Source organism: Homalodisca vitripennis, chromosome 2 (assembly GCF_021130785.1).
Source record: "Homalodisca vitripennis isolate AUS2020 chromosome 2, UT_GWSS_2.1, whole genome shotgun sequence".
Classification (NCBI taxonomy): domain Eukaryota; kingdom Metazoa; phylum Arthropoda; class Insecta; order Hemiptera; family Cicadellidae; genus Homalodisca; species Homalodisca vitripennis.
The window spans coordinates 178,465,468-178,486,429 of record NC_060208.1 but is presented as its reverse complement, the minus strand read 5'-3'; the positions used below and the strand labels follow the sequence as shown (position 1 = coordinate 178,486,429).

At 30.0% G+C, this 20,962-nt stretch overlaps 1 protein-coding gene and 1 long non-coding RNA gene across 3 annotated transcripts in view; one reads left to right on the top strand and one right to left on the bottom strand.

Annotated features, from left to right (window-relative positions):
* LOC124355098 overlaps positions 1 to 19,482 on the top strand; it is a 37,285-nt gene extending 17,803 nt beyond the window's left edge. The window contains exons 4-6 of one of the 2 annotated variants that reach the window (XR_006921739.1): positions 7,450 to 7,554; positions 12,727 to 15,897; positions 19,230 to 19,482. This is a non-coding gene — a long non-coding RNA (uncharacterized LOC124355098). The remainder of the gene's footprint in view (positions 1 to 7,449; positions 7,555 to 12,726; positions 15,898 to 19,229) is intronic. The other variant, XR_006921740.1, reaches the window with a different exon arrangement.
* LOC124355097 (patj homolog) overlaps positions 1 to 20,962 on the bottom strand; it is a 261,313-nt gene that overhangs the window by 9,086 nt on the left and 231,265 nt on the right. The gene's annotated exons all lie outside the window — the stretch shown is intronic.

Here is a 20,962-nt window from a genome sequence, read left to right as displayed (position 1 = left end):
ACAAACCAAGATGTATTCAAGTGCACTAAAATATTTATTTTATAACATTGTTTATTTTACAGGTATGTTTAGAGTTTAAAACAATAGTACATTATTATCTTTTCAAATTCTACAAAATTCTGTTTTGTTAAGCTTATTAGTTTAGGTATTAAAATATTCAATTTTTAAAAGTTAGGATGTTCATATCTGTTTTTAATATGCTCAGAAATATGAGTTTTTTTTATTTTCAAGGGCATCAATCGAGTGTGTAAATAGTTTTGCAACATGGTACTTGAATGTATAGCTTTGTAGATAAAAAGCTATTAAATGAATCCTTCAGTTATAACAAACACAGTAAAATTTATATAATTAATAAATAAAGTGATTTTCAACTGAATTCACAAAAAGTTACATTAATAAAAATTGATTAATTAACTTATTTCCTATATATTTCAATGATATTTGAATAGGATGCATTGAATAAATGTATAATTGTATCACAGGAATACAAAATTAAACAGTACAACTTTACAGACAGAGTAAGGTTGACATATTATATAGATTGCAACATTATTAACCTGCGATACTGTACACCTCTAGTATAAACTGTTTATTACAAAAAACTCATTTGGAATCAGAAACAAAGTATTTATTTGTGCACAAGTTGACTCACGTTGGTCCGTTTTATAACACCCAGGCAGCTCGAGCTTACTCGATTTAATCCGTTAAAAGGTTAATTTGTCGAGCCGTGATCGCTAATATTTTACAGACTGTTATAAGCCGTGTGCTAGAGGCCAATCTAAGCACAATTGCAACTTAAAAATATTTATAAAATAAAAAAGTAACAAAAAATTTAATTTGTTTTACTTAACATGTTCACGACAACGAGTACCTTATCAGGTTCACACGATCTTTTACAACTGCCATTGTGTATCTGATCGGGTACATACCAGGCTTTCGTAAAACACACTGTGCGTCCAAGGGGGTACACTTTGCTATGCATTTCCTTATTGGGTTTTTATTGCTTTCTTGTCTTAATGGTTTGAATTTAATCCTGCACTTAAATAAGTATCACATTCTATTGTGTACCCCGTCAGGGTCATAATTGCTAAATTTTTAAAGTAAATAAATTTTTTATGTACCACTTGCAGTACACAGAGAAACATTAAAAAAACATTGAAAATAATTTTTTGTGCAAAACTACAAATCCTACATACTTTTCTTGTTATACTTAGACGTTTAACATTTAAAAAAAACTATTACGGTTTTTTGCCATTATCATTGAAAAATTTAACGGGAAATCAAATAGTCCAAAAATAAACCGATGTCATGAACATTTAACAAAAAAAATTAATTTTATATACAGACTTTTTAAGATTCTATATCTTGACAGTTTTTGTAGGAAATAATACTGATGCTGTAAATAATAATAATAATAAATATGAAAAAAATTAATTTACTATACTAGTAAAAATACTACTTATCCCACAGAATAACAATTCACTTTGTACCTTAAGTATAATGAATTTGTAGTGAATTCCATAGATACAATACAACAAGAAAGGAACCAACAGCATGTAACAATATCCAAAGTGAAAAAATGAAGTGCCTTTTGCTATGTACCTTACTATGAAGGTGACATTGCAGGTTAAATTAAAATGTTCAATCTTTATACGAAACCAATCAATCCAACAAAATTACGTGTTTAGGTAACTTACTAAAAACCTTATGATTAACATTCACAGTATACTCAATTTGCTATCCTGAGTTTTTCTCGATGCCATCGTGGTTACCAATATTTCTTTGGCCTTTTTAGTAAACTATGCCCATTCGAACCCAAAATCAATCGGTTTCTTCTGTGGATCCAAAGAAATCTATTTACCAACTTTCATGTCTCTAAGACCTTTCTATAAGAGTTTATTGCATGAACGTACAGACAGACTGATGAACACCAACACAACTTAGGAAGGAACTGTAGGTTTGTTAATAATCCATTACTGACTCCTACGTACGAAAGTCATTGTTCAAATTCTAATACATTTTAATTTATTCTACGCAAGTGATTTTTCTCTAAATTGGCACCAGTGCCTACAATTCCCAGAGTGTAGAGTCCACATTTATTTTCACCAGTTCCAAATTAAATTACAATCCTTTTTTTCTACACTTAATCTCTTCTAAGAAATTTTCAAGGAAACTAAAAACAAATTTTCTCACACACAAAAATCCCACTAAAAATTATAGATTCTGATTGGATTTTGTTGTCTAATAAGATAATCCAAGAAAATCCGAAAGGAAATTTAGCTCCAAATTAAATGAAAACGGTTGAATGATCGATAAACATTGGTACCGGTGGTGTTAAAAAAAACATCTTTCCATCTATCTAATCCTATGTGAATTTTGAGTTTAGTTCCAGTCACATTGAATCAATCCTTCCCATTGTAGCAATGTTTGATGTAACCATACATGCTGTTTACTTAAAATCCTTGAAAAAAAAACATACATACAGACATAGACAACAATTTTTATCATATTAGATTTTATGATGATGGTGTTTATACATCTTTGAAACTGTTAAAGTCTATTATTAGATATGTTAACCATTAGAGTTGGCATACTATCAGTGTTTTACAAATTAACTAATAAAGAAAAAACTAATATTGAATATCCAGTTCCATAGTTTTAAATCACAGCCACACCAAAAAAATCAACCTATCTTTTAACTGTGCTGAAAGGGACATTTTTACTTTACATCAGAATCAGTTGCTTGCCATTGAGTAAGTGATAGCAATGTTTATCTTTCCTCAAATATCTGCAAAACAAAATGATTATTTAAAAAAGTTAGTAGACAATGGTGTTTATTAAATGTAAGCTGAACTTTTAAGACCTACTTATTTCTGCATCACCTCAAAATTGACTGACTCAGTGAGAAAGTGAACTGCAGTAGTAGCCTGCAATTACATTTGCCAACACAGAACTAATACAATTTAAGTACACAAATTACTACTACCTCTGAAGTTTTAAATTTAAAAGGGATCTGAATTATTAACAATTAAATTAATCTAATTTTAAGTGTCACGTAATATATAAATGTTCTAGAGAGACATTTATTCTGAGTTAAGTATTTGTTACTAATAGAAAAGGCTATATTTTGTTTTCAAGAGAGAGCAATAAGAATTTTTCTGGGAGTTCTGGTTTTTAATTTATCTACATCTTTGATCAATGAACACTAACCATATAGCATGGCTTCAAATACTTCAAGGGCTTCGACAAGTTGGCGGGAAATATGATAAAGAGGGTGAAATTTTATTGAGTCATACTTTGGAACTTTATACCAGAGCGCCATCCATCACTTATCACTCTTTCTTTTCTCATGCCCTACAAGTAGTGCCCATCAGTCTCAATGATACAATTTTAGGAGTCGGCTTCTCTTTGATATTCATTCATAACAGCACTATCGCTGAAGGTATTACTAGTGATCCGATGTGTCACAAGAAGTGAGAGTACACTCACTGAAACCGATCTGATGGAAGGTTCCATCACAGTAAATATAAATTATCTCTGCCTCCTTGGATAAGAGTTGCAATAAAGAAAAGTCTGAATAAAAATGTTATGTTTTAAGATGTATTATTCCGTGACAGGTTTTAAAGTAGTTGGTAAATTTATCAAACCTATTAAAATGTGAATTTGAAAATGTGGAAATTGAACCCTCCACATGTGATACTACACTGGAGTATACACTCTCACCTTCCAATACAGCTGTATGAAAGGTAGACATTATGACACTGTCATCTGTAAATATCACACAGAAGATGTGTCAGTACTTTACAACATTATAACAATGACCTCTCTCGCTGGCATACTAATATACTAATTTGGAAAATTTGGAGGTGGCACCATCTTGAAAATTTGAGTTATTGAAACAGTTAAGCACAATAATAGTGAGAAAAACGATGTATTAGTGTTCTATAACTGTAATTTTTAAACACTTTATTTTTGCTCCACATGCGATCATAACCTATATAAAAGTATTGTATGAATGTCAAAACCCATCCCTCTAGATAATCTATTTGGATAGTCTATTAAATAAAAGAATAGATATTTTAAAATTGATATAATGATCCACCATACTAAAACTTTATTGAGTGGATTTGGCTTGAAAACTATTTTATAGAGAGACAAAATAAAAATGTGCATGCACAAATACTATGCACGAAGTTCCCATACAAAGTTTTATCTTACATTTTTTCATATATGTATATATACGTTTTTGAAAGGAGTGTTTTTTAATGTCTGAGGTGCATGGTCAGCAGATGTATCAGTTGCCAGAGGCAATTTTTTATAAAATCCACCTAAAATACAAACCTACCATAATTTAAATTTGGTTTTACTAAAATTCTCAATTCCTAAAATTATATGAAATAACTTAATTATGAAATTAATATTTTTAGTCCTTGTTATGAATTTTGAATCTGTTCCACCATATATCTCACACCTTTAGCTTCCAAGCGAAGCTGTGACAGATTTGAGACATTTGTCATAATTTGTTACCACAAGCTGTGGTAGATTACTATATTTCAATAAATAGCAGTAATTTGCCATTTGATTAATAAACCGAAAAAAACTGCCATTTGCAAGTTTGAGAAACTGAAAAAGGAACCAAAGCAATCAACTAAGCCGCCTCAAACAAATGCAGAGTCTCTCATTAAGTAACGTGTTGTAGCCAGCCATTAGCGTAGCACTCGCCCTGATGAGACAGTTTGGTGTAGCGCGGTGTGGTGCAGCACGACAAGTGTGTTGTTATCACATTAACATGCAAATACCACTGGTTAATGACTCATCAAATGTCAAGAGTTCTGTTGTATCGTGCCATGGGGGATAATTCACCGGTAAATGATATTGCTGAGATAAGGATCTAATGAGTGTTTTAAAGTAATTGACTTTATAACTACAGGTCTATGCTGAATCCGTGTTTCGTTGCCACTGGGGATTTTGTAACAAACCACCATCAGTATTCAATTATTCTTATGTTTTTAAAAAAACTAAAAGATTATGGTATTCTTTTTGGTTTCAATAGTTACATACTCAATCAGCTATAGTCCACATTGTATCATAAAGTAATTTGCTTAGGATGAAAACAGATTTTTAAGACAAAACAAGCCAAAGTTATTTGTACTATATTTCTCTTATTAATTTATTTTGTTCTATTTGATTGTACTTTTGAACATTCTTTTCCTGTATAAAATCAAAATTATCATTCCTAATTGTAACAGTACATTTCAATTACAAATGCTTTAGAAACTTTTTTTAATAATGGATCTGAGCATCTCACATACATGTCATAAGAACACTTTCACAAAAACTAGAATTCACAATATTGTAAGTATAACTTTTATAATATACTTTATTTGCAGAGCTTTCATAATGTTTATTTATAACACATGTTGTGCTATGGTCATAGAAACATAACCTCAAAGTAAACCATAAACAAATAAAAACCAGAACACACATGGTAATAAATGTAATAAACCATAAATTTTCTTTGATAAAGTCTACTTTCAGGATTACTTTCTTAATTTAGATATTTGTTTAAATATTGTATTATTTAATAATAATATATATTTGGAATGGGTTATAAATACATATATATTTAGCTTAAGGTTTTAAAAATTATGCATATTTCAGTTAAATACTTATATTTACAAATACTGTAAATTTGGAGCAGCAATGAGCAACAGTAGTGTAACTAGTGAAGTGAATAAACCCCCTCCCTCTCAAAATCCTAATAATTTAAAAAATATATGTATAACAGCAAAACATTTTTTTTTATAAATAAGTTCAATATTTTACTATGAATTAGACATACCTAATTTATCTTAATTTAGATTTATGTAAATGTAGGTGTCTTCTTTAATTTCATTAATTCCCCAATCTAAACCAGGTCCTAGTTACACCACTGATGAGAACTGACAATGGTGGTGTGCACATGAAACCTCACTCGTAATGAGCTGAGGGTCATCACTTAACTTGAAATTTGCTTACCACATCTGCTAATACATTAAAGTTTTTATCTTTTTTTATTTTTGTAAACATATTCTTTTTTTAATAAAATACATTTCTTTTTTAACTAAGGTAATTAGTTACATTATGCAAATGTTTTAAATAAAAAAAAAATTAAGTTTGAAATATAATCTCAAACATATGTACATTTTTATGAATATTTCCTGAAAGTATCTCTTGAATATTTATCACGTGTTTGAACTAGTCACATAATTGGATGAACAATAATTGGATGAACAAGACGGTCGAGACATCATAAATTCATCATATTTATTTAATTTTTTAAAACAATTTCATGTTTTGGAGGAACAAAATAGACATTTCAATCACACATGCTTAAGACAAAACACTTTTAAAATATAACACTGTAGTTAAGATTTATTTTTAATTTCTTCCAATTCACAATTTTTAAATGAATGAAAATATATTTTTTGGACCACTAGAGCCAAATGTTAGTTTATGCAAAAAATTGTCTGTAAAAATTGGTCTTAATTCATGGAATTGACCGATTTTGGCCAAATTTTGTATGTGTAGATTTTTAAAAATTATTTTAAATTTTACGTTTTTAAGAGTTGTTACTTGAAACAGGTTTTAGTCATTGCCCAACTTATATCTTTATAAAAATATTTTTTTTAAGTGATCAAAGATTAAACATTAATTTTGCTTGAAATTTATTTTCAAGAATCTATTATTGAAACCGTAAAGATTATCTCATTTTTACAAAATTCAAAATGTAAGATAAATTCAATATTTCTGTAGAACCTTCTTATTTTAAACATATTTAAAGATTTTAAAACCCAATACATCATTATCTTTTATTAATTTTGATTTTTGTCATAAAAAGGAAGTTTCTTTTTCTTTGGGCATTTTTATATTAATTTTTAACAACTGACAGCAATGGTTAAGAATTTTCTAACAACTGAAATACCTCCCAAAATATTTAATTTTATATAATATAAAAATAAAATTGTAACTATAGAGACAAATATATTTTCACACTCAAGTCAATATTTTAATATTTTCAAATCTCTGGAAGTGTAAAAATGAAAACACTGCAAAATTTAGGGTTTTTAACATATTTCTGTATTATTTATCTGTTTATGTATATGGTAATAATGTAAAGCTATTGTGTGTAAATGTGTACTACACTACATCTGGCTAGGTTTAAATGATTATTTTGTAGCTTTGTAAAATACCAAGATCAAAGCTTAAACCAAGATTCCTGGTGAAATGTTTGGGTTCTTAATTACCTCTCGTATTTAAGGTATCCAAATGGAAATAAAAATATTTGAGTAAGAAGTACCTAATTACAATACTGTAACAGTAAATTCACTGATAAATAATGTTGTATAATCTATATTTTTATTACTCTTTATTTGGGCCAATTTACTAAAAGTATTCACATGTTTTCAGAACCAGCATTTCTTACAGCCCTGAGTCCAGAGGCAGGTAAATGCAACAACTGGAAAAGTAAATGCGGACGCTAGCAGTTTGTTCGGGATTAAACTGGGTAAGGCGGTAAGTCTTCCATTAGTTGATTTACTAGGCTAATTGTTTTACTTCAACTGGCTGGTCTGGTTTTGCAACACTAATCTGGCTATAAATTTAATTTACATTCACTTTCAATGACAAACTTCTTCCATTACGAAGATGATAACGGTAGTTAAAGCATTTCATAAAACGCCTTCAACCTGTGCGAGTAATAACAGATGTCTTTCTTGTTATAAAATTGTGGTCACTTGAATTGTGATTTTCAATAAAGGGTTGTGTATTACAAGGGTTGGTCATTATAAATATTACACAAAAGTTAGGAATTTGTTGTGGGTCATGGATTGAAAGGTCAACCAAACAGTTTAGACACTCATGAAGTAATTATGTAACACAGCGCTCAGAGGCTAAATGTAGAGTGCATTAGTAGGATCATCTTACCTACGAAGTTCGGATTTCAAGTCTCTAGTTTAAACTGGTCACTGGAATATTTACATAATGACATAAAACAGTGGATGTCGCCCAGACCAAGACTGCACTAAGTATACAAATCACTTTTATTGATCACTAAGACAATGTACAGCATATAAATTCAGTCATAAAGACATTTACTAACATTGTCTCACAAATGTAAATTAAACTGAGACAATAAAGGACGAGTATGATAGACTACAATTGCTATCAAAATGAGCATTAACTATAAAATAAGATTATTCAAAGAGCAATTCCTCGTTCATTCCTAGGTAAATGATTGCTTAACATTGAACTGTAAACTGAGTTAGTATTGTGTCAATTTTTACTTAACCACTCTTACAGCAGTTTATACGTTTTACAGTAATTAACTTTAGCTGGACAGAGCCAATTAAATTTTATTACACACTGTACAAAATTTAATTAAAAAAAAATATTCATTATTAAATAAAACCGCCATGAATATATATTAGAATAACTGGGTATAAAATTAAAGAAATTTAGCATTTATGAGTTTTTTTTACAATTAAGATCTATTTTATTTTTTCATACTATTTTTTTAAAATACAGATTTTATAGTTTGCTAGACTCTATGCGTAAAATTTTCTTCCTCTAGATTTACAAGAATGTAACCTATATTACAAACATTTAGATAGGCAACGCACGTTTGGAGATTGACAATCAGGATATTCAAATCCACATGTAAATAAGTTGTGGAGAAGCGAACAGGGATGATTGCGGGGCTCTCTCCGAGCGAGACGCAAGGAATAGAAATGAATGTTTCTGTTCCGGCAATGCTTTGATGTCAACTTTCTGCTTAAATTAATGAAATGCTTTGAATAACAAACTGCGGCTGCATCAACGAGTCTGTACAATTCCATTGTGCACTAAACCGTCTGCACAACTTACAGTCAGCAGGTTGGTTGTTCTGCTTTGTTCTTTGCACAACTAGGACAGAACTGCATTGAACCAGTTCACACTGAGACTTGACATAAAAGACAGCATCTGCATGTTTGATCTTTACAAATGCTGCAATAATTCTTCATAGTTTTAATACTGATAAAAAATAGTTAATGCAAACAAATGAAATAAATTTTTGCAAATTATATATTACTAATATTGATTCAAATTTCAATGTCTAAATTTTATCCTATTATTCTAGTTGTCAACAGTGTTTCTATCTCTTTACTATGCATATATCATTAATAAATATTCTGTCTTCACCAAAAAGTATATACACAGTTTACTACAAAATGTGGAATGCTACACATAAATGAGAATTCAGTCATATTATTGATATAAATATGAAAATTGCAATGAATTTAGTTTTATCTACATACTACCTCCAAAAGTGCTTTGGAAATTATGGATACCTTATACACATGCTACAATTTATATTCTACTCTTCTAACTAATTTTCAGAACTATGTACTATTCAAACTGCCTGTTTTAAATATAAATAAAAATGATACAACAATTTTGTACTTTATAAACACAATTTTGTGATACAATGAACTTCTATATCCCTCTATGCAAAATAAACAGGATGGAAAGAAACTTATATAAGTTTTTGTTAATGTTTTAACCTTGAATTTTAAACTGGCAAAATTTGATATCCTTAAATTTAAAATATTACATTTTTTATTGTAATTTGGCAATAACAAAGTTTTATTACGTGTAAAATATAATTATGTACTATAAGGGTATTTCATCGCTAACATATAATTGTATTGATAAACATATGTAAATAAAATTTTGGCTTGATCAAAAATATGTAATCACATTACTAATATTACTAGGTAGCTATATCACTAAATATTGATTAATTTTGACCTCATATTACATTCCTGGCTTACAAAAACATTTGACTCTTTAAAAAGGTAAGACAGGAGGAGTGAAAATATGCATGAATTAAAGTTGAAAACATATAATGTACAGCTAAAATAAAGATTTATTGATTGAAGTAGACATTTGACTTTTTAAAAAGATAAATTTTGTTATTTGTGAGAAATGTGTAGGTTAGAAACAACTTGTTGAAAAGTACATAATATTTTCACAGGAAAAGAGACATGACATATTATATTTATTACATTTGTTTTAAATTGATTTGTGTGTTTAAAATGTAAACAGATTTTTATAGTGTATGAATGTTATAACAACATTTTTCTAAAACCTTTTTTTTAAAATTCTCAGGTCTTCTTTTGCCTCATCAAAGATGCTAAAACAATCAACTTTAATTTTTTTATAAAATTCTATTAAACTTACAAGATTCTATTTTCCTATCCCGACTTATCACACATATATGTTTTTATAGAAAACCTTTTGACAGCCAGATGATTTATTAACTTTTTGACCCATAAATCAGTAGGTTTCTTTCTTAGACCAATAGGAACCTATATGCCAAGTTTCAAATCCCTAAGACCCTTCTATAAAGACTTATTGCACAGATGGACAGACATACAGACTTCCCTTTCCCTTTTAGCCTCAAACATCATTATTGAACCAAGAGGGACCTATTTACCAAATTTCAAGTTTATGAGACCTTTCTATAAACACTTATTGCAAAGATGGACAGACAGACAGACATAAGGACTGCCCTTTCCCTTTTAGTCCCAAACTTGGTAAGTTTCATTATTGGACCAAAAGGAACCTATGTGCCAAATTTCAAGTGTCCGATATTTTTCTATCAATAGTTATTGCTTAGATGGACAGATAGATAGATAGACAGATAACTACATGATTTTAAGAAAGTGTGTCAAGTGTTTAATAATGAATAGATCAATCTATCAACAATAACACCTGATTAAAACATTGTTAAAATGCAAATCACATTGGATTTTCAAAGCTTTATACCCATCAAATGTTCTAAGACACAGTAACATATTCCCTATGCATCTCTTGATTACTAGGTTCCCATGATTTATGAGGGAAGCCAGTGGAACCATATTTCAGCCTTGTATATTCCAGACCTCGAAATGTCCCTCAATGTTCTCTTCTCTACCTAGTACCTTGTATTAATTACTCTCTACTTGTTATTACTGATTACAACAACAATAAATCTTAAACATTTTGTTTCTTTTGGCAATTGTCTTCACATTAATGATGTTTAAGATATATTTTTAAGTAACTTAAAGTGAATTGTCAATAATTATTATATCACACTAAAAAACCATTACTAGATCTCAATTAATCTATCTGCATTAAAAATTTAACTGTCCATTTATACTGTAATTTAATAGAAAATATATTATATAATATATGATAATACATTTAATATATTATATATTGTAATATTTGAAGTACATTATACAAATTTCAATGTAGTTGTAATGTTTATTTAATAAATCAAATTTACATATTTTAATGAAAAATTAGCTAATGAAAAATATTTAATGCAAAGAAAATATCTAGCTATTAAAAGTTAAATTAAACAACCCGTCATTAACAAGTTTAGTTTAAAATAAATATTGTCGTTATGAGAATTTAAATGTAATCAGAATATTAATCATACACTTTATCTACAACCAACTTATTTATCCAATTTATTCCAAATTATTCTGAGGCCAAAAACAAGGATGTCTTGAAAATACCACTTATGAACATATGTTAGCCATTAATATGTACTGCATGTGCTTGCAATTTATTGCTGTTGTGTATAAAATTAAACATCTCACTATTAAATTTGAGCATATACATCTAAAAAAACCAAAAAAACAGTTTTAATATACTGACAGAATAATGTAATGAATAATACAAATTTCTTCTTATGGGATAGAATTAGTTGAAATGCACCGATATTAATTATTAAAGAATAAAATCCTCACAATGATAAATTAACAAAGACCACACAAAGAACAATAAAATATACAATTATTAAAATAATTACTGGTGCTTAGATTAACACAAGACGGCAGGAGAGAACACTGAAGACATCTCAAGACCTGGAATATACAAGGCTAAAATATGGTTCCATTAGCTTTCTCTTGCACATAAATCAGGGGCACTGCATGTAATCAAGGAATGCATGCATGCTGAGTGCATTGCAGAATATTTGAACATTTTATGAGTTTGTAACTCTACAAAATTAAAAGAAATTGTTGCGATTTAATAATACTTATTTTCATTTTCATTCTCATTCATTCCTGAATTTCTATAAAGAGTCAAAAAATGTATCATACTCATTACTGTGCGTTTTTAATCTGATAACTACACAAAAATTATTTTTAATAACATTTTCAAAAAAATAAAATATCTAATGTTGTTTTCTTTGCTAAATTAAATATAAATATTAGTTTTATATCATTATTTTATTGTGTAACTGATCTATTTTGAGCTATAAAAATAACTTCAGGCCTCAGATTAATTACATTTTATTTCTTTATTTAATTGCTCATTTATATCATCTTAGAGGTTAGTTCAAATGGCAGGTAACACAGAAGGCACAATTCCTATACTAAACATTTTCCACAAATCACTTTCAAAATACATCCATAAAGTAGCAAGTAGAATTACTTGATCAACACCAGTCCTAGTTTTACTTTATAGTAATAAGAAACGATTAAAAGCATTTGCCACTATAAAAATGTCAATAGCAATTTTCAGTCTTCCAAATCCATTTATACTAAATGTTTTACATCCATTATACCATAGATTATTAAAAGATGTGATATGGTAAAGGAAGCAAACTGACAAGATTTTATATTAAAAGGTAAAATGCTAATTTATTTTCAGCACTCACAAGTAAGCTGTTGGCGAGAGGTACTTTCATCCAAAGAAAAATCCACTAGTCCACACATCTCTTCCACATTACTTCAAGGGAGTAACTACTAAGACTTCTATCTGCAGTTTGATCCAATGGGCTGGTCAACATCGATGTCACATTGCCTGTCTCTGTTTTCTAGGTTTTTATCCTTCCTACGCATAATAGGACTGATGCCACACTGATGATAAGACAACGTTGCCTTGAAAAATGAGACATAAAAGGTGCTCTCTCAGATGTAATGTCCCCCTTTGTTTGATGCATTATCATTTTTACCAGTCCTCCATGGAGCATACTTTTGTTTCAGGGTGGATGAATTCACTTATAAACCTGTCTTGAAAGTGAAAAAACTGATAGGAATAATAACCTTTTTAACCACAATGACACTCCCAGGAGGGTTTCCTTATGGCTGTCATGACATTGGGGTAGCAAGAGCTGGTTAATGGGTCTAGTTTACTCTGGAAAATGACTGTTGGAGAGGATGGGTTCCCTTAATGTTAAAAGTTTCTCCAAGCCTAAACATGAGGGAGTATTATCCCCCACCTCTCCCCCTGGTATTTTCTACCCGCTTCAACTGGAAGAGGGTGGAACAGAACTTGACTCTCCTTTTTCCAAGATGCCAACTAAGATTATCCCTCCTTATGGATATACAGAAGATGGCCGCTACCCTCAAACTTACCTATTTTCATTAACAAGTCACTGAAGCAGCACAAAGGTCCCTTTAGAATTACTTGCAATGAGAGATTTTCTCATTATCATTAACAACCAATTAACAACCACAATGACTACTGGTTTGGTAAACAGTTGCTATCTAAATACTACACTTTTTCTCCACTGTTATTCTAGCTATAATGGGGTCATCTATATCTTGTATCCACATGAGAGCACAGACTCTGTTACAGAGTAGCTACCACTTGTCACAGCCTGCTGTTTTTCCTTACATGGTTTAAAGTGATGGAGATTTCTGCTACCTTGTTAGCTACATCATAAATTTGCTTCCAAAACCCAGAAGGAGGATCTTAATGTTCTCAACTGCCAGAATCAAGATAAGCTCACTCGCTCAGGCCAGCAATTTCATTCACAACCATGTTCCTTTATAAGAGTCTTTGCACTAATAACAGTGGTGATATAGTCCGCATATCTCAAGGGTAAGCTCTGTTCAGGTACCATGATCAAGTTCTTATGAAGTATTTTTCGGAGAAAGAGGTAGCCATTCAATGAGGTCAAGAGCATGATTCCTGCTTGAATTCAATTCTTTTCAAACTTCCACTACTGTATTGCCACATTTGTTTAGTGTGAGTATTATCAGTATTAAAAACATAGTGTACTGTCATCTTCAAAATATGTTACAGATGTATTACTAATACAAACATTTGTATACAAATGATTTTATTGTACTTTTTCTTTGTGTGCTACTACTTTCTAAGTTTCTAGATATCAAAAATTGTACTTTTAGAATCAAACCGCCAGTTTTATACTCAAAAGTTATTGAAAAATATGGTTAGAAATTGTTAAAAATCTACAAATCACACGTCTTATATTTTACCTCCCCTTTCCTCCCTGGTCCTAACTATTTTTACATATCTGTCAGAAGTAAATAATCATAGCAAGCAATCATAAATAGTGGTCCACAAAGAGAATCTAGCTATTACTTGAGAAAAGTCTCAGATACAAATAACCAAATAAACATGTTGTGTGTTGCATATTATTATTATTTTCTGCAATGTTTTTATAGTATTTATCTTGAAAAATGGACCTAGTCATCATCAATCAGGATATAGCCATTATTTGGGAAGAGTCTTGAGTACAAAGAACAAGAGGTTAATGTTGAGAGTTACATTTGTTTTCTGTGTGTTTAGTCATCATCAATCAGGATCTAGCCATTATTTGGGAAGAGTCTTGAGTACAAAGAATAAGAGGTTAATGTTGAGAGTTACATTTGTTTTCTGTGTGTTTAGTCATCATCAATCAGGATCTAGCCATTATTTGGGAAGAGTCTTGAGTACAAAGAACAAGAGGTTAATGTTGAGAGTTACATTTGTTTTCTGTGTGTTTGTATAACTTTTATCTTATTATTTCATTTGGCAAAAGCTGATTAGACAGATAGCTTTATCACAATTACATAAATAGTAAGTTATAGTAAAATTTGACATTTAAGTTAAACTTTTGAATCCTACACCCAATTTTTTTATCTTTCGCTGCTATTGTATTAGATTTGTAAATCTAATAAACCACAATTTTACGGGAAAAATAATCTTTTGGAAATGATAATTTTTTTGAACATGAGCACCATTTTATCCTTCTTTTATTGCTCATTACATATCTAAGAAAACATCATAAACAAAATCCATAAACAAAATCGTTAGCAAAACTATAGATGAAAATTTATATAATATTAAACTATAATCATGTGTTAAAATACAATTGAAAGCAGCGAATCAACTGAAACAATGAGTCAATATTCCAAAAATATGTGATATAAGAAAATTTTAAATGTTATAACATAAATCTTAACAGTTCAAAAACCATCAACTTTAGTCATTTACATGATACAATTTATTATCAAACAAAATAAACCCAATGTTTAATTATCTTCTTCTTTAATTGCTACTGTAATGACCCATAATTTTTGTTAATACAAGTTGCATAGACCTCAGTTTGGAAGTAAATGCAAAGTAGAACAACTTCTAACTACTCTAAGTAGAGCCTCTGCCACTTCAAGAGATAAGGTATATCATCCTTATAACTTAGGCAATATTGTATAAAATGTTGACTGCGATATACAACATTCTGTGTCATGCTTAGGTCACTCAGTACACAGCCACGGTGAAGGTGTTATCTGAACATTTGCATAATAAGTTTAAAATTTGTATAGGTTTTTTTTGCAAACATACAAACATGGACATCCCCTACATTTTTGGAGTTTAAGGTGTTAAAGTAAAATAATTTATACATATTAGTGTATTACTTTGAAATTAACCTGCAGATCAGGATTCATCTAATGTTTAGCTAACATTTACATGTAAGTGGAGTGTACATGTAAACATTCACTTGCACCGCTCCAGCCACTTTTACTGCTAAGCTGTCAGCTTTGTCTAATGCATAATAATTTTTCCTTTTCATGCTTACATAATGCCAGAAAGGTAGGATTTCAATGTCTTAATCTAGGCTATCTCTCTTTGGAAATACTTCCAATTATTCAGATAATGTTTCAAATTTCTTCTGTACCACATAGTTTCTAAACATCTAGTTGTTTCTATTAATCCATATAGTAGTTTCAATTTTATTTTAATCAATGATTTTCATTTGATATTTTTTAACTTATGAACTATAATTTCAATAGCTATATATTTTATGCATGTACTTATACATGTTCTTAAGTATTTAATTGATAAGAAGAAGCAATGAAGTCCTACTTCATAGTCTAATGGATATAATCTCGGATCTCTAACTGAGAGATCAGAGGTCCATATCCTGGGAAGTCCAAACATGATTAGACAAATATGCTATGTAAGATGAAGGGTTAAAAAAGAGAGAGAGAAAAAGAAGCATATTAATTTAAAAGAGGTTATTATGATTATATTGCTTGGTGAAACAATCCGTATAAATAAATAAAAAAGATTTTTGTTTGAGTAAAACTTCTCAATGAACAGGTGTGATAAGTGATTAAATGATCTTTGGAATTTATAGAACCAACTTCACTGGTCAATATTCGGTAATACTTGATAGATGTTCAACAATGGTCAACCACAAGAGTGTAGAACAAGCTAGAATAAAAGAGCTCAACACAAAATCAGTACTTTTCTAGTGCACTTCACACAGGTTATACTTAATAGGCAAAGATTTAAAGGTGTATTACTAAGATGTATACAACATTATCAGTACAATTGGAAAGTTAAATTTTCACACTGATTTTATAAAAAATGTCACAGTACACTGTTTAAAACCATTTAACAACATAGAGCTAATGAAGAAGAGTATACAGGAATATTTGAAAAAATTTAAACAAATCTGTGAGAAACTCAAAGTTGAACTTAAGCCTTCTAGAATGAATGAGGGGCAAACAAAAAAAAGCAAATTTAACATATAGAATAGAATAGAATAATGTTTATTGTCATTTTACAAAATGCATTGACAAAGTCATAAATACACCTAAGTGGCATAGTCAAAAGAGATATCAAGGCCAATGCAATATTACACAATCTCATTTCAACCCTCAATGACATTCAATACTTTCATCCCTAACCAACCCATTTGATGAAATACTATCCAAAGAAGGTACTTTACTCTCATATTTGAAGGAAAGAGAAAAGAATATATTTTATTGAAAAATCTATCTTCCAGATGATTTTTTATAGAATTGACAACTTCAAAAAAAGTCAAAGCAAGAATATTGGTTTCACTTTTAAGAAGACACAATTTGTACAGAAACAAATTTTGTTACCATATTTGAGAAATTCATTTCTATTCAAAGTTAAGATAAGACCAGTGTCTATAACTAATAACTTTGAAGGTAAACTTTGAAAGTAATTGGTACTTAGGTTTTCTATCGTATTTTGTAATGAAGAAAATAGTTAGCTTTCTCCAAATTAACCATATGTAGTTAATTTTATTATAAACAATGTTTTAAAATAACAATACCGAGTTATAAAAAGCTTGTTGAGTACGTCTGATGGCATTAAAAATTCAAATTTGAGACATTATCTATCCTACTCTCTCCAAAAAGTTACAATTCCTAGTGTGACCAAGCCAGCCTCCATCATAAATAGTAGAATGGAATTCCATGTGAGACAAATACACAACACTGAGGGAAACAATCAGAAGTGCCTTGTACATTTGTCCTGAGAGTTGACAGGTGAAGTGTGGTAAGTGAAGCCATCAGTTGGGACAGGCAGATTACTGTGTGAGAGATTAATGTTCAAAAATGTCCAGCTGTAGAGTGCTTTAGGCCGTTATGGAAATATCCAACAATAGCTTTCCTCCAACACTCAGTAATATGAGATATTAACCAGTATATAGATAGATAACCAGTAATATAGATTATTGGTTGAATGTACTTTCTCGTTTTTGGAAGTTTTATTAGGGAATATTTGTATTTACTATTTTAGATAGGTTAGTTTGGGAACATGTATCCGCCTTAGGTTAGGTATAATAATTTTTAAAGCAGTATTCATATCATGCCTTCACCCAACATTTTGTGTACTTTTCTATATTATTTCACACCAATATTATATACCAACATTTGTGTTAAAAATTAATTATGAAAAAGCCAAATACATGCATTTTCCAAAAGAAAACAAACCAACTGTAAACTTACTAAATATAGAAGGTCTTACAATTTTAAACACTTTTGAACAATTTAAATATCCAAATACTAATACCAAAGAAAACAATAAAAAATTTTAATAAAGAGTAGAATAGATCTAGTTAGTACATTTAAGTATATGTGCAACAAAATAATCTGTGCAAACATTTGTGTATATCTACAAAAAGAAGAGGCCAATCCCCTTTTAAACCTTATCATGCCCATTTTCATGGGCTACTAGCGTATGCAAGGATCTTATTAAACAGAATAAGAGGGAGAGTTAATACAGTTCAAGGTTAATGATACTGATAAAAGGTGCTGCAGTGACAGACAGGATTTGAACCTCCGTTATCTCAAACCGAGATCCCGTCTTAGACCACTCACAATGAGCACTCCCCAACAAGTGATGAGGTGACATCACACCAGAAAAAAATTAATCAAATCGAGTAGCATTATATTTAGTGCAGTTTTATGATACAGAGCCATTGCTTATGGATGATAGAAAAATAATTAAGCTCACTGTGTTCGAGAAATAATGTATTGAGGTGTTGAATGTATTGAACTCTGGTACCCTACATAGGAAAATGGTCTCTAAAAGAATACAGCAAAAATAATAAATACTTACAAAGATATAATTATTTGATAAAACTTGTAAGAATGGGCAGGACATATACTGGGAAACCCTGAAATACACAGATGATGGAATATTAAGGAAACAGAGAACAGAAGATGATTAGAATGTGTTTGATAATGAGGTTAAGATTCAGCTGTGATTTAAACAGCCATGGAAATGCAAGTAAGTTGACAATACTTTAGCTCTATGAGAATTGTTCTAAAAACCTTTGGCCTTGAAACCTTTGTTCATTGTAATTGAAAATTTCTGTCACTTTTTGAACTTCTTATCCTAATAAACAAACATTCCTAACCTTATTTATTATAGAACTGATGATCTTTCACCTTTCCTAACCCACCACAATCTGTTTTTACTCTTTGTATTCTCTCATAAAATGGTGCTATCTATCTGTGAAATATATTTAAAGCTAGCAAACTTTAACACAAGAAATTTTAAATGTTGGCAGATTTTTTAAAGGAACCCATCCTTATAGTGTATTGTTCTTAGACTAAAGTTAGCATTAGTTTTTATCCTTAATTCCTATCCAAATTTTTCAGAACCTTCTTCAGGATTTGGTGACCTCACAAGTATAGCCACCTTGCATCTACTGAGTGGAGCCTAGAAATGTAATATGATCAGGAGTCACGGCTGGAGAGTTCGATTGAAGGTTGACAAGTCCAATCAGAAGGATCAGCCCTTTCATTGCCGAGCTCTGCTCTGTCTGATGGGTTAGTCCTTCAGCAAGTCTGGCTACGGTTATGAAATTTTGAAATTAGATAAATTAAAATTATATCTAACTGTTGAAAAATGTCCAAGTATAACTTGTTATTTCCATGAATCGCTAACCTACAAAACTTGCCTTTCAACCGTATTGAATTTTCATTTGCAACAGGTGTAAACTATCTTGCCAAACAGACATGGGCAACAGCTGAACTGGATATTCTAATTTACAGAATCTACCATTAATGAATAATAACTTGGCTCCAAGCAACTAGATTACAGCTGTGCAACCGTTGTCTGTATAAAAAACCTCATGTTGAATTTTTCTTGTCCTTCTAAAATACATTTTGCATCCTCCAGTTACCTCTAAATATTAACTTAACATGTACTATTTTATCAAATCAATTTGACAAGAGATCACATAAATAAAAGTCACATAAAAGTTAGAAATCCTTGAAAACAAAATGAAAATACACCGATTTTGAAGTTCTGCATTGTATTAACTCTCACAATAGATATTGTTCTGCGATTGGATTTCATTTCCTCCTTTGTAACAAACACTGGTAGCTGTGAGGCTTGTTTGTTACACAGGGCTGTGCCACTAGTGCGTGCCTTTACTTTGTTGTTCTCCCCACACTTTTAGAACTGGCCATTGATGAGATATTCTGGTGTGCATTGTAATGGCTGCATTGTCAGATTAGTTTATACAATGTTACACACAAAACAAAATTAATACAGCTTTGTGATAAACGTGATGACCTTTACTGTTTATGATTTGACTTCTATTACAAACAATGATTTCATGTTATGTCTGTTGTTAAAGAGGTTAAATGTAAGAAAGGACCATATGGTCCTAATTTCACCTCAATAAAGAAGTGTTTCTTTCTTTCTTTTGTAATGAGATTATATCTTTAATACATTTCTACAGAGGTAAGATCAAAATTTTATTTAATTTCTAACAAAATTAAAATATTTTTAATCTTTTGTCGCATTACCTACTAATGGACACTTGCTATTGTAAAAATAAACATCATCAGGGAATAAAATTATTGTGAGATGCCTAACGTCAAAGTGCCATTAAGTGTTAAAACACCTCGTCTACAAGAATTTTGATTTTCTGTCATATACGGGTCCATATACATCATTAAAATTATTAAGGATTGTATTACAATGTTCAATTGATATTCTGGTGTTTTTTTTTAGTTTAAAAATAATTGTGTAACAGTCTTTTAAAATGCCTTTCTTGAGGAAAAAGTTTTCTATATTTGATGAGGAACTATTGGCGTTTAATTGAATATTTTGGGACCACTTAAAAAAAGCTAAGATAAGAATATGAAATCTGTGCAGTATGTAAATAAAAAAGGAATGAAGGTGGTGACTTGTTTTTTAAAATACATGTTATGTAATATTTTATTAAAAATCTATAGTTTTCTTAATTTACATTTCATTAATTAAAACATGTCATTCCCTGGAATTCATGATTCGTATACATACTTATAAAAAATACAATCTCATCTTAAGCTGTTTTTCTATAAAATTTATTAAAAACTGCCCAAAATTCCTTCTTAAA